General features: G+C 42.4%; 1 protein-coding gene across 1 annotated transcript in view; it reads right to left on the bottom strand.

The window, feature by feature from the left end:
- Positions 1–5,649: 5,649 nt before the first annotated feature.
- The window catches only part of IGFBPL1 (insulin like growth factor binding protein like 1), a 130,732-nt gene continuing 124,361 nt past the window's right edge, over positions 5,650–12,020 (bottom strand). The window contains exon 5 of the mRNA XM_073664626.1: positions 5,650–5,786. The gene's annotated coding sequence lies outside the window, so the exon portion shown is untranslated. The remainder of the gene's footprint in view (positions 5,787–12,020) is intronic.

Consider the following 12,020-nt stretch of genomic DNA (forward strand, 5'->3'; position numbering starts at 1 on the left):
TTTTAAAATGTCTAGGGAGTCCAGTTCAACAATGGAAATGTTTTTACTCTTCTCGATATGTGATGCATTTATACTCCTATGGTATTTCCTTGCTTACAATTAGTAAACAAGTTATAAGAAATGTATATCACTGATTTGGAGGTCCATAAGCTCATACACTACATGGATAAAAATATTGGGACACACACACATTGCAGCTACATAGATTTTTATGATATTCTATTGTAAATCTATAGGATATAATACGGAGTTGGTCCCCCTTTACAGCTAAAACACGTCCATTCTTGTGGGAAGGCTTTCTACTAGATTTTGGAATGTGTCTATGTGACTAGCCCAGGGGGATGGAGACTACTCGGTACCCGGGCCTTTGCCTGGCCTTGGGGATGTCGCGGTGGTCGGCTACCGGGACCGTACCCTGGGGTCAGCTTTTAAAAGGGGATTGTTTGTTAATTTTATGAAAGTTCGTGACGCCACCTGTGGTTTCTGGTGAGAATCACCAGCGCTGCGGCAGTCCACTGAGGCCGGTGATAAGGCAGCTCCATGGTATAGCTCCCCACAGGTGGAGCTAGGCCTCAGGGCAGCGTACGGAGAGGGGAATGCAGGACAGGCGAGACCCAGCCGGGTCAGAGCAAGAACGGGGACGGACACGGTAGTCCTTTCAGTACCTTTTACTGATGGAAATTCAGGCACGTCCCGGAGCACTGTAGGGTGAAGGGTGCATATCAGGATCCTCCCCAATGAGCGGGTGTAGGGCCTCTTGTTACTTGCCTCTGCGTAGTAAGTTTCTGACCAGCCTGAAGCTAGGCCTAACTTTATCTCTGTCCTGCACCGGCTGACGTTGTGGTGGGGCCTTCTCTTGGAGTGCACGCTCCCAACTTACGGGGCCTATGTGTCTCCTGGCTCTGTTATGTATCAGCTCTCTGGTGAACCTGGGACCTGTAGTTCTCCAGGGATTCCGGTTATGCCTTACTGGGTCGTAGAGATCCCGGTAAGCTCGGACCCGGTGTCCAGTATACATTTCGGGGTGAGCTGGGTAAGCTCCTCTGCCCCCACTGCTACTCACTTTCCACTCGCCTTCGGCCATGCTCGGGCCCTCACTAGGCTACTCACACTAATGGCAGCATGCCGCTCTTCACCGCTCTTACAGGCGTCGGCACACCTTAGGCTCACTTTCTTGAGCTACAACTGAGTCTGAACTATGCTCCACTGCAGGCTGACCTCGCTCAGGCTTCTCTACTGCAGGAACTCTCTCAACAGACTAAATGCCTAGCTCCACCTTCCCTATTTATATCCCTAACAGGCTCCCTCTGCTTGTCTGAGGTGGAAGGTGGAGATGTGTGAATGTTTATGGGGGCCTCTTGTGGAGGATTCCGTTAATACACCCTTCTAGGATTTGTGGTACCAAGCGCAGCTGGGCGTCACATATGGGTAATTTTGCTCTCTCTTCCATAAGAGCATTTGTGATGTCAGACACTTGTATTGGATAAGAGGGCCTAGCTCACAATTTCTGCGCTAGTTAATCCCTAAGGTGTTGGATGAGGTTGATCTCAGGGTTCTGCGTGGAACAATCAAGTTATTCCACATTAAACTCACCCAATCTTTCCTTTAAAGGACCTTGTTTGCAATGTGACACAGTGTAATGGATACAGTCATGCTGCAACAAGAAGGAGCCTTCCCAAAACTGTTCCCATATGGGTACGGATCATTTGCAACAATGTTAGTAATATCGGCATACTTGGGACACCAGTACTGTTAACAGCTGTTCCAGAGCAGGGAGCCGCTGGCTCTGTGCTCTGTTACTTACTCAGGCAGGCTGCAGGACACTTCTGTCCTGTGGCCTGCTGAAGGTTGGCCCCAAAGATCACTGCATTGCACCGCCCGCTTCCACTGCAAGACAGGATAGAAGAAAAGTCAGCGACTAAGGTGGACGGGTAGGGTGGATAAGGTGAGTATACGTTTTGGGTTTCTTTTTCTGTAGGCTGTCATGAGCATAATAGCGTGTGTGATCATACTGTATTTGGGCTGTTTGGGACCATCATACTATATTGGAGCTGTGGGGGACTATAATATATATATGGGGACTGAACATGCTGTATCAGGGCTGTAGTGGGCTATCATACTGTAATGGGGCTGTGGGAGGTCCATTATACTGTATTGAAGCTGTGGGAGGCCAATAATACTGTATTGGGCCTCTAGGAGGACCATAATAACATATGGGGGGCCCATCATACTGTATTGGGGCTGTGTGCAAGCATTATACTGTTTGAGGGGCTGTGGGGAACCATCATACTGTGTATTGGGGCTGTGGAAGGACCATAATATGGGGGACTCATACTATATTTAAGTTGTGGGGGGCCATCAAACTTTTTCTGGGGCCATAGGGTGCCATTATACTGTGTGGTGGCTTTTCAGGAATCATCATACTGTTTTTGTGGGACCATCATATTGTATTTTGGCTGTGGTGGACCCTCATACTCTATTGGGGGGCCATCATAGTATACTGGGGCTGTGCGAAGCATGATTGTCTCCACAGGCCCTCACACAGTATGATTGCTACCCCACACAATATTATGGTTCACCCAATCCCCCACATCATACGGTGTGGGGAATTGGGGAACCATAATACTGTATCGGGGAATGGGGGAGCCATAATACTGTGTGGGTGACTGGGGGAATCATAATACCGTATGGGGGCAGTAGTGACCATCATGCTGTACGGGGGGCTGTGGAGACCATCATACTGTGGTAATCATTATACGGTGTGGGAGAGGCAGGGGTGACCATGTAAGACGGGCAGTGATGACTATCATGCTGTGTTGGGGGCAGTGGTGACCATCATCCTGTGCGGAGGGCTGTGGTGGCCCTCACACTGTGTGGACTTTTGTGGGGCCATCAACCTGTTCAGGTGGAGGAATATGGGAACATCATTCTATGTTGGGACATATTTTGGGAAATCATACTCTATGGGGGCCATGATAGTGGGTAAGGAGACTAAGAGACTTTTGTAGGGGGCAAATTAACTGTAAGTACCGTAATACATATCCCTCTCCGTGTCTTAAAAAGTTTAGAAGTATGCCCTTACATGCCTGCACCTATGCTCAAGGGCATTATTATAAGGAGGCACACTGAGGAATCATTATTATAGGGGGAGGACAGGAGACATTATTATTATAATTCTTATAAGAAAGCACAGGGAGATTTGTATTATTAAAAAGGGTAAGGGAGGGTCATTATTATTGTAAAGGGTCAAGGGGAATTATTATTAAAAGAGGCACAGAGCAATTATTATAATAAGGAGGCACAGGGGGACATTATTTGTATAGGATGGCATACACAGTGCCTACAAGTAGTATTCAACCCCCTGCAGATTTAGCTGGTTGACACATGCGGAATTAACTTGGCATTGTGACATTTGTACTGTAGATCAGCCTGGAAGTGGGAAATGCACTGCAGCAAGTTTTTTGTTTTTTTTTAAAAGTTAATTCAGAGTGTCATTTATTATTCAACCCCTCAAACCACAAGAATTCTGTTTGGTCCCCCTAAAGTATTAAGAAGTAGTTCAGGCACCAAGAATAATGAGCTTCACATGTGTGGATTAAAGATATCTTTTGCCAGCCTTTTCTGACTATTTAAGACCCTCCCCAAACTTGTGAACAGCACTCAGACATGGTCAACATGGGAAAGACAAAGGAGCATTCCAAGGCCATCAGAGACAAGATCGTGGAGGGTCACAAGGCTGGCAAGGGGTACAAAACCCTTTCCAAGGAGTTGGGCCTACCTGTCTCCACTGTTGGGAGCATCATCCGTAAGTGGAAGGCTTATGGAACTACTGTTAGCCTTCCACGGCCAGGACAGCCTTTGAAAGTGTCCTCCCGTGCCGAGGCCAGGCTTGTCCGAAGAGTCAAGGCTAACCCAAGGACAACAAGGAAGGAGCTCCGGGAAGATCTCATGGCAGTGGGGACATTGGTTTCAGTCAATACCATAAGTAACGTACTCCACCGCAATGGTCTCCGTTCCAGACGAGCCTGTATGGTACCTTTACTTTCAAAGCGTCATGTCAAGGCTCGTCTACAGTTTGCTCATGATCACTTGGAGGACTCTGAGACAGACTGGTTCAAGGTTCTATGGTCTGATGAGACCAAGATCGAGATCTTTGGTGCCAACCACACACGTGACGTTTGGAGACTGGATGGCACTGCATACGACCCCAAGAATACCATCCCTACAGTCAAGCATGGTGGTGGCAGCATCATGCTGTGGGGCTGTTTCTCAGCCAAGGGGCCTGGCCATCTGGTCCGCATCCATGGGAAGATGGATAGCACGGCCTACCTGGAGATTTTGGCCAAGAACCTCCGCTCCTCCATCAAGGATCTTAAGATGGGTCGTAATTTCATCTTCCAACAAGACAACGACCCAAAGCACACAGCCAAGAAAAGCAAGGCCTGGTTCAAGAGGGAAAAAGTCAAGGTGTTGGAGTGGCCTAGTCAGTCTCCTGACCTTAACCCAATTGAAAACTTGTGGAAGGAGCTCAAGAATAAAGTCCACATGAGACACCCAAAGAACCTAGATAACTTGGAGAAGATCTGCATGGAGGAGTGGGCCAAGATAACTCCACAGACCTGTGCCGGCCTGATCAGGTCTTATAAAAGACGATTATTAGCTGTAATTGCAAACAAGGGTTATTCCACAAAATATTAAACATAGGGGTTGTATAATAATTGACCCACACTTTTATGTTTAAAATTTAATAAAATTCAACTGAGCAACATAACTTTTTGGTTTGTAAGATTTATGCTTCTGTTCATAAAACCTACTCTCGTTTGCAGTTTGAAGGCTCTAACTTATTTGCATCTTATCAAACCAGCTAAATCTGCAGGGGGTTGAATACTACTTGTAGGCACTGTAACTGTAACAAGGTACAGAGGAGCATTATTACTATAAGAAAGGGCAAAGGGAACATTATTTCGGTGTAGGGGCACAGAGGAAGCAATGTTATTATGTGGGGCAAAAAATGAGGGTACTATTACTATGCAGATAACAGAGGAGGCACTATTACTGTCTAGTGCACTGTTACAGCAGTATATAGTTTGTGCAGAAGTGAGAGAATATGAGGAGGGTGCTGGTAAAGCAGTAAATCAAATATGCCTCTGTGTTGCATTTTGCAGGAAAGAGTTATGGATGGAAGAAGAGGTCATGGCGATCTGGATAGAAAATGGAAAATAAAGAGAAAAAAGAATGACTGAGATTATTGAGAACTTCAATGGTGAGAACCTGTACAGTACACACATACATGGTCTGTAGAGCTCTAGTGTAAAAATGATATTATCATTTGATGGTCACTATATGGTGGTAACATCAGTCCTTGTACAGTGGTTGGGATTAATGATCATTATGGTATATGCTAGTAATATGGTGTTATGGTCTGTTGGTATTTGCCCGTTATATTGAAATATTATTATTGTTGTATTATTATTATTAAATCTTATGTAGAGGTATTATTGGAAACAGGTCTTGCAGTAAATCTTGATTTCCTGCAGGCATGGTGAAATAAGGAATAGCAACCCCAATCTGGAGAATGAAGAGGAGACAGCATAGACCTGTATGCTTTGAAATGCCAGGGCTGAATTTTAGTCCCCCGACACCACGAAATTTAGCTATGAAACTTTATTAAAACTTTTTTCAATTCAAAAGATTGTACAAAAACATCATAATAACGATATACAACTATTTCTACATGTCTTATACATAAGCAATCAAAATGTTGTACAATCCGATGTTCTTCAGTCCTGTAGGAAAATAAAAAAAGAAAATTAGTTATGTCCCTTCATAAAAAAGATGAAAAACAGAATAGGTGGCACTAGGAAGAGGTACTGTAATGAGGCACAGATATTGTAATCATAGTGGTGCTAAACAGTCCCTTTAGAAGCATGTATCTACTAAAGAGTCCCACATTTAGGACTGCAGTTCAATAACTTTATCCCAACAGCAGCATGCAAACATTGGTTAGCAATGTAAGTTGACCTCCGCCACACTAGCCTTCATCTGTATGCCGCTGTTGAAATAAACGTGTTGAACTGCAGTGATGAGTTCTGTGCCCTCTATTTGATACATATAGTAGATTAAATTTAGAGCAAGGTGACCTCTGCCATTGTCTACACTAACTTTTCTGTTGCTACTAAATGACTCAGGAGTGCCCTTCAATGACTGCAGGAAGAATTGCCTACTTTTGTGTTGCTGATATTTTGCCAGTCAGACCCTTTATTGGCAAACAAAAAATAATTACAATAGCAAGCTTTCGTGCCATATGGGACGCTGGTCAGGAGGGCAACAGAGAAAACAGCAGTACACCTAAGTTACATAGAGATATGGGGGGAATATTAGAATGATTCTTAAAAATAAATAAGAGGATTGCTAGAAGTAGGAATATAAAAAGAAGACCGAGAACAGATAGCATTGATATTGAATACATACAATCTGAATACAAATATATCTAGAGAAAAAAACTGAGACACTGACATACTGCAATACTATGTAAAGGTAATATCTGTCTGAATAGCATACAAAGACCTGAGGTCTGTCATCATATTTCACAATAAAAATTACTTCAATTTTAATTTAACTAGATCTTCCAGATCTAATGGGGCTAATGTACTTGCTTTGAAAACCCACCAGAATTGCTTTATAAACCTATAGTATAAGGGGCATCATATTGTATAGGGAGCTGTGGGGGACATTATACTGGGGGCTGTGGAGACATCATACTGTAAAGGGGGCTGTGGTGGCCATACTGTAATTGCAACAATTTCAAGGGTGCCAACACTTTCGGCCATGACAGTATTTGTAAATTTGAGTCCAGAAAGAGCTCATGAGTCCAAGTGTATTCATAAGCAAAACTCAATTTCCGCCCACCTAGCATGACTGACAGTTCCTCAGTGTCCCTCCACACTGCTGCTGAGATCTTGCACTGATCGTTACAAACTGCAGCTGTCAGGCAGGCTGGAGAATCTAGACTGAATACACTTGGACTCATGAGCTCAAAGCAATCTACAAGTTATTCTGAGATGGCTTTTCAAAGTAAGAACAACAATCTCATAAGGTTTAAGACATTTATTCAATAAAGTATGCAGATCCACTTATCTACTTTAATACATGAATTCAGTTTATTTTAATTATAAAGTTGCAAAGACAAAGAAAGTCCTATATTTCATATACTTTGATGAATGTCAGTGATGTAAATTATCACTTTTCCTCTTCTAGGCTTTAAATTGCGGTTATATTGTTAATACCACTACATTGGCTCAAATGGATTACTTAGCGATTGGTTAATGGCACAAAGTTAAATCAAATATTGCACATTTGGCAAGCTGGGAATCTACAACATCATCCCACAAACAAAGTACATTTTAAATAATAGCTCTTGGAATAAAACAAGTTCCACAATTGGATGCTGAAAAAAATGTTCCTGTGCTGAGATAATCTTATAACTGTGCCCCTGCTATGTGCTGTGTAATGGCTGTGTCTGACCATACAGAAACATGGTCTGATCATACCACAGCTCCTGGGCAGCAGAGGAAGAAAAAGAGAGTATACAGACAGGACAGCATGGGATCACAGCTGATTGTTTCTGAGAGGTAAAACATTCCCTGACTGTTTAAAAACATGTTTTACCTCACAGAAAGAATCAGCTGTGATCTCGTGCTGTCGTGTCTGTATACTCTTTTGCGTCCTCCCCTGGCCAGGAACTGTGGTAAGTACATAGTACATAGAAGGGGCACATTTAGGGTATGTGTGCACGTTCAGGATTTGGAGCAGAAATTTTTGCAGCGTTTCTGCATCTCCTAGGCAAGACAAACACTGCAGAAAAAACATGCTGTTATACTGCGATTTTTATGCGTTTTTGACGCGTTTTTAATGCATTTTTGTACATCAATGAATGCTTTTTGGAGCTAAATAAAGTTATTTGAAAAGGAACGTGGGACATTGCTTTAACCCTTGGATTACCGTCAGAACTTAGGTGAGTATATTGGTTAATTTAAAAATGTGTCTGTTGTATTTCAAATAAAGTGTTTGCTCTGTGTCTATGTGTTTATTTAACTCTTTACTTTACTTTAATTAGGTTTAATAATGAAAGGGTCTGATTGACACCTTGTCATCACTAAACAAAAGAGCTAGGTGTCAGCTAATCCCATACACCCAATCTTCATTAGCATTTCCATTCATGTAATTTCTGGGGCAGCTGAGAGCTGCTATTTTTAGCATAGGCAAATTTTTTAATTTTTAAGCAAACATGTTTCCCGGCTATTAACAGCTCATATATAATATTATACCTGCGGATTTGCTGCGATTCAATTAAAGTGAATGGGCAGGAAACGCTGCATAGAAAGGACATGCTGCGTTTTAAAACGTAATGCCAATCCTGAGCGGAAATTTCTGCATCATGTGCACAGCACATCAGGATTGACATTGCATTAACTGACAGACCAATTACCAAAAACGCCACGAAAATGCATCAAAAACGCTACATGTGCACTTAGTCTTATAAGGTTATCTCAGCTCAAGAACATTTTTTTTAACACATCCAATTGTGGAACTTATTTTTATTCCAAGATCTATTGATTAAAATGCAATTTGTTAGTGGGAAAACCCCTTTAAAGGGAATCTTTCACCACTTTGTAGTTATCAGACCTCTACTATGGGCATACAGGGTATAGAAAAGTAAATCTATACATACCTGTATGATCCATAGTAGAGGTTTGGTTGCAGAGAAAAGCGCTTTAATCAATTCTATTTTGTACAGTCTTGGCGTTCGGGGGACGGGATGAAATCCCCACCTATGTGCTTATTATTCCCCCAAATCCCCACCTATATGCTTAATTATCATATACCCCACCTTTCCCTGCACATCACAGGGCCCTGTGACGTGCACTGAGCTCCCTGACTTCCCGGGCATGCGCAAAGCGGCGCTCACATAGAGCGCGCTCTACTTCGTCCCGGCCACGTCTGTCTGTGCTGTGAGCCGCAGGTTTCTATTGTACAGGCGCCGGGGAGTCAATGTCACTTCCCGGCACCTGCGCAATAGGACAGAGCTGGGATGGAGCAAAACGCGCTCTATGTGAGTGGCGCTTTGTGCATGCCCGGGAAGTCAGGGAGCACAGTGCACGTCACAGGGCCCTGTGACCTGCGGGGGGGGGGGGGAATAAGATAATTAAGCATATAGGGGGGGGATTTAGGGGAATAATAAGCACATTGGCGGGGATTGCTTGGCGTCCCCCGGACGCCAAGACTGTACAAAATGGAATTGTTTAAAGCACTTTTCTCTGCATTCACACCTCTACCATGGGCCATACAGGTATGTATAGATTTAATTTTCTATACCCTGTATGCCCATAGTAGAGGTCTGAGGTCTGATAACTCCAACGTGGTGACAGATTCCCTTTAAGTTTTTAAAACTACAGGAAACATTTGATAACACATGACCACACTTCGATCACTTCTGGAAGGTTGTATTTGGCAGAAATTAAAATGTTATCTTAAGTTACTATTAGAAGCAGAAAAGCAAGTTTCTGCTTCAATCAGCACTACCATAAAGTTAGTTTTTCACTCAATCTGTGTATGTAGTGTAATGTCATTGTGCTAATATACTTAGAATATAAAATGTAAGCATATGGAGCATAAGAACAAGGCTCCATAGGCTTACTCTGTAAAAGAGACTTTCGTCTCACTCATAGACCCAAGTGTGAATGGGAGAGTCTGAAAAGCAGGGATGTCACGCAGAAGAGTCCAGGAATGGTGCTTGATCCCGGAGAAGACTGTGTTAGGCGAGTATAATAACACACTGACACTACACTACATACACAGATTAAGTGAAAAAAGTTAATGTGAGTGCTTCTTTAATGTATAAAAATGTACAATGTCATTCCAGCAAAATCTTCAGCAGTTTATGGACAGAACTACTACTACTACTGTATTGCATATACAGCGGGTATAATAAGTATTGAACACCTCACCAATTTTCTAAGTAAATATATTTTTACAGGTGCTACTGACATGAAATTCTCACCAGATGTCCTTAACAACCCATACAGTTCACACAGGCAAAGAAATTAAACCATAGATTAAGTTGTGTGTAAGAATGAGAAATAACACATGGAAAAAGCATTGAACATGCTTACAGAAATGTAATTAATACTTCATACAAAATCCTTTGTTGGTGATGACAGATTCAAGACGCCTCCTGTATGGAGAAACTAGTCGCATACATTGCTCAGGTGTGATTTTGTCCCATTCTTCCACACAAACTCTTCAAATCCTGAAGGTTCTGTTGGCTCCTTCTATGAACTCTGAGCTTTAATTCCTTCCATAAATTTTCTATTGGATTCAGCTCAATAGATTGGCTGGGCCATTCTAGCAGCTTTATTTTCTTTCTCTGAAACCAATTCAGTGTTTCCTTGGCTGTGTGTTTGAGATCATAGCCTTGCTGAAATGTCCACCCTCGATTCATCTTCATCATCCTGTTAGATGGCAGAAGATTTTTATAAAAAATGTGTCGGTACATTTGTCCATTCATCCTTCCTTCAATTGCAGGAAGTTTTCCAGTGCTGTATGCTGAAAAACAGCCCCCCACCATTATGTTCCCACCTCCAAACTTCACTGTTGGTATAGTGTTTTTGGGGTGACTTGCACTGCCTTTTGCCTCCAAACATGGTGTGTGTTATGGCATCCAAAGATTTCAATTTTGGTTTCATCTGACCAGACTATATTATCCCAGTGTTTCACAGGCTTGCCTAAATGTTGTTGAGCAAACATTTAATGCACTTGAACATGCTTTTTGTTCAACAATGCAGCTTTGCATGGTGAGAGTGCATACAGACTATAGAGGTTAAGTGCATTACTTATTGCTTTCTTTGAAAAAATGTACCTGCTGATTGCAGGTCTTTCTGTAGCTCTCCGTAGATGGTCATTGGCTCTTGGACAACTCTTCTGATAATTCTTTTCACTCCTCTTTCTGAAAGCTTGCACTTTGCTGTGTCCAGTTTATGGTGAAATGATGTTCTTTCCACTTCCAGATTATGGCCCCAACAGTGCTGATTGGAACCTCTAGTAGTTAAGAAATTCCTCTGTAACCAATGCCATTGATATGTTTTCAGTATGTTTTTCAGCAATAAGGTTGCAAAAGTCTAGAGAGACAGCTCACTGGTTTCATTCATCATGAGATGTTTCTTTAGTGGCAACTTGGTAATCAGACACTTTTTTTATTGGCCATCAGTTGAGCCAGCTGATAATATTTTTCACTAAGTAGTAAGATTGCTTTTAAATTATTGATAGATTTCAGCTGGGGTTATGACTTTCCATGGCTTTTTGCACCGCCCTTTCTTCATGTATTCAATACTCATTTCTCGTTATTACACATAACTTACAGTGGGGAAAAAAAGTATTTAGTCAGCCACCAATTGTGCAAGTTCTCCCACTTAAAAAGATGAGAGGTCTGTAATTGACATCATAGGTAGACCTCAACTATGAGAGACAAAATGAGAAAACAAATCCTGAAAATCACATTGTCTGATTTGGAAAGACATTTTTTTTAAATTTTGGTGAAAAATAAGTATTTGGTCTATTACAAAAGTTCATCTCAATACTTTGTTATATATCCTTTGTTGGCAATGACAGAGGTCAAACGTTTTCTGTAAGTTTTCACAAGGTTGGCACACACTGTGGCCCATTCCTCCATGCAGATCTCCTCTAGTTTTGGGGCTGTAGCTGGGCAACACGGACTTTCAACTCTCTCCAAAGGTTTTCTATAGGGTTTAGATCTGGAGACTGGCTAGGCCATTCCAGGACCTTGAAATGCTTCTTACGAAGCCACTGTCATGCTGAAAGACCCAGCCACGTTTCAATGCCCTTGCTGATGGAAGGAGGTTTGCACTCAAAATCTCACAATACATGGCCCCATTCATTCTTTCATGTACACGGATCAGTCGTCCTGGTCCCTTGGCAGAGAAACAGCCCCAAAGAATGATGTT

Source organism: Phyllobates terribilis, unplaced genomic scaffold, assembly GCF_046119375.1.
Source record: "Phyllobates terribilis strain yellow unplaced genomic scaffold, ASM4611937v1 Scaffold_1__5_contigs__length_1240528914, whole genome shotgun sequence".
Classification (NCBI taxonomy): domain Eukaryota; kingdom Metazoa; phylum Chordata; class Amphibia; order Anura; family Dendrobatidae; genus Phyllobates; species Phyllobates terribilis.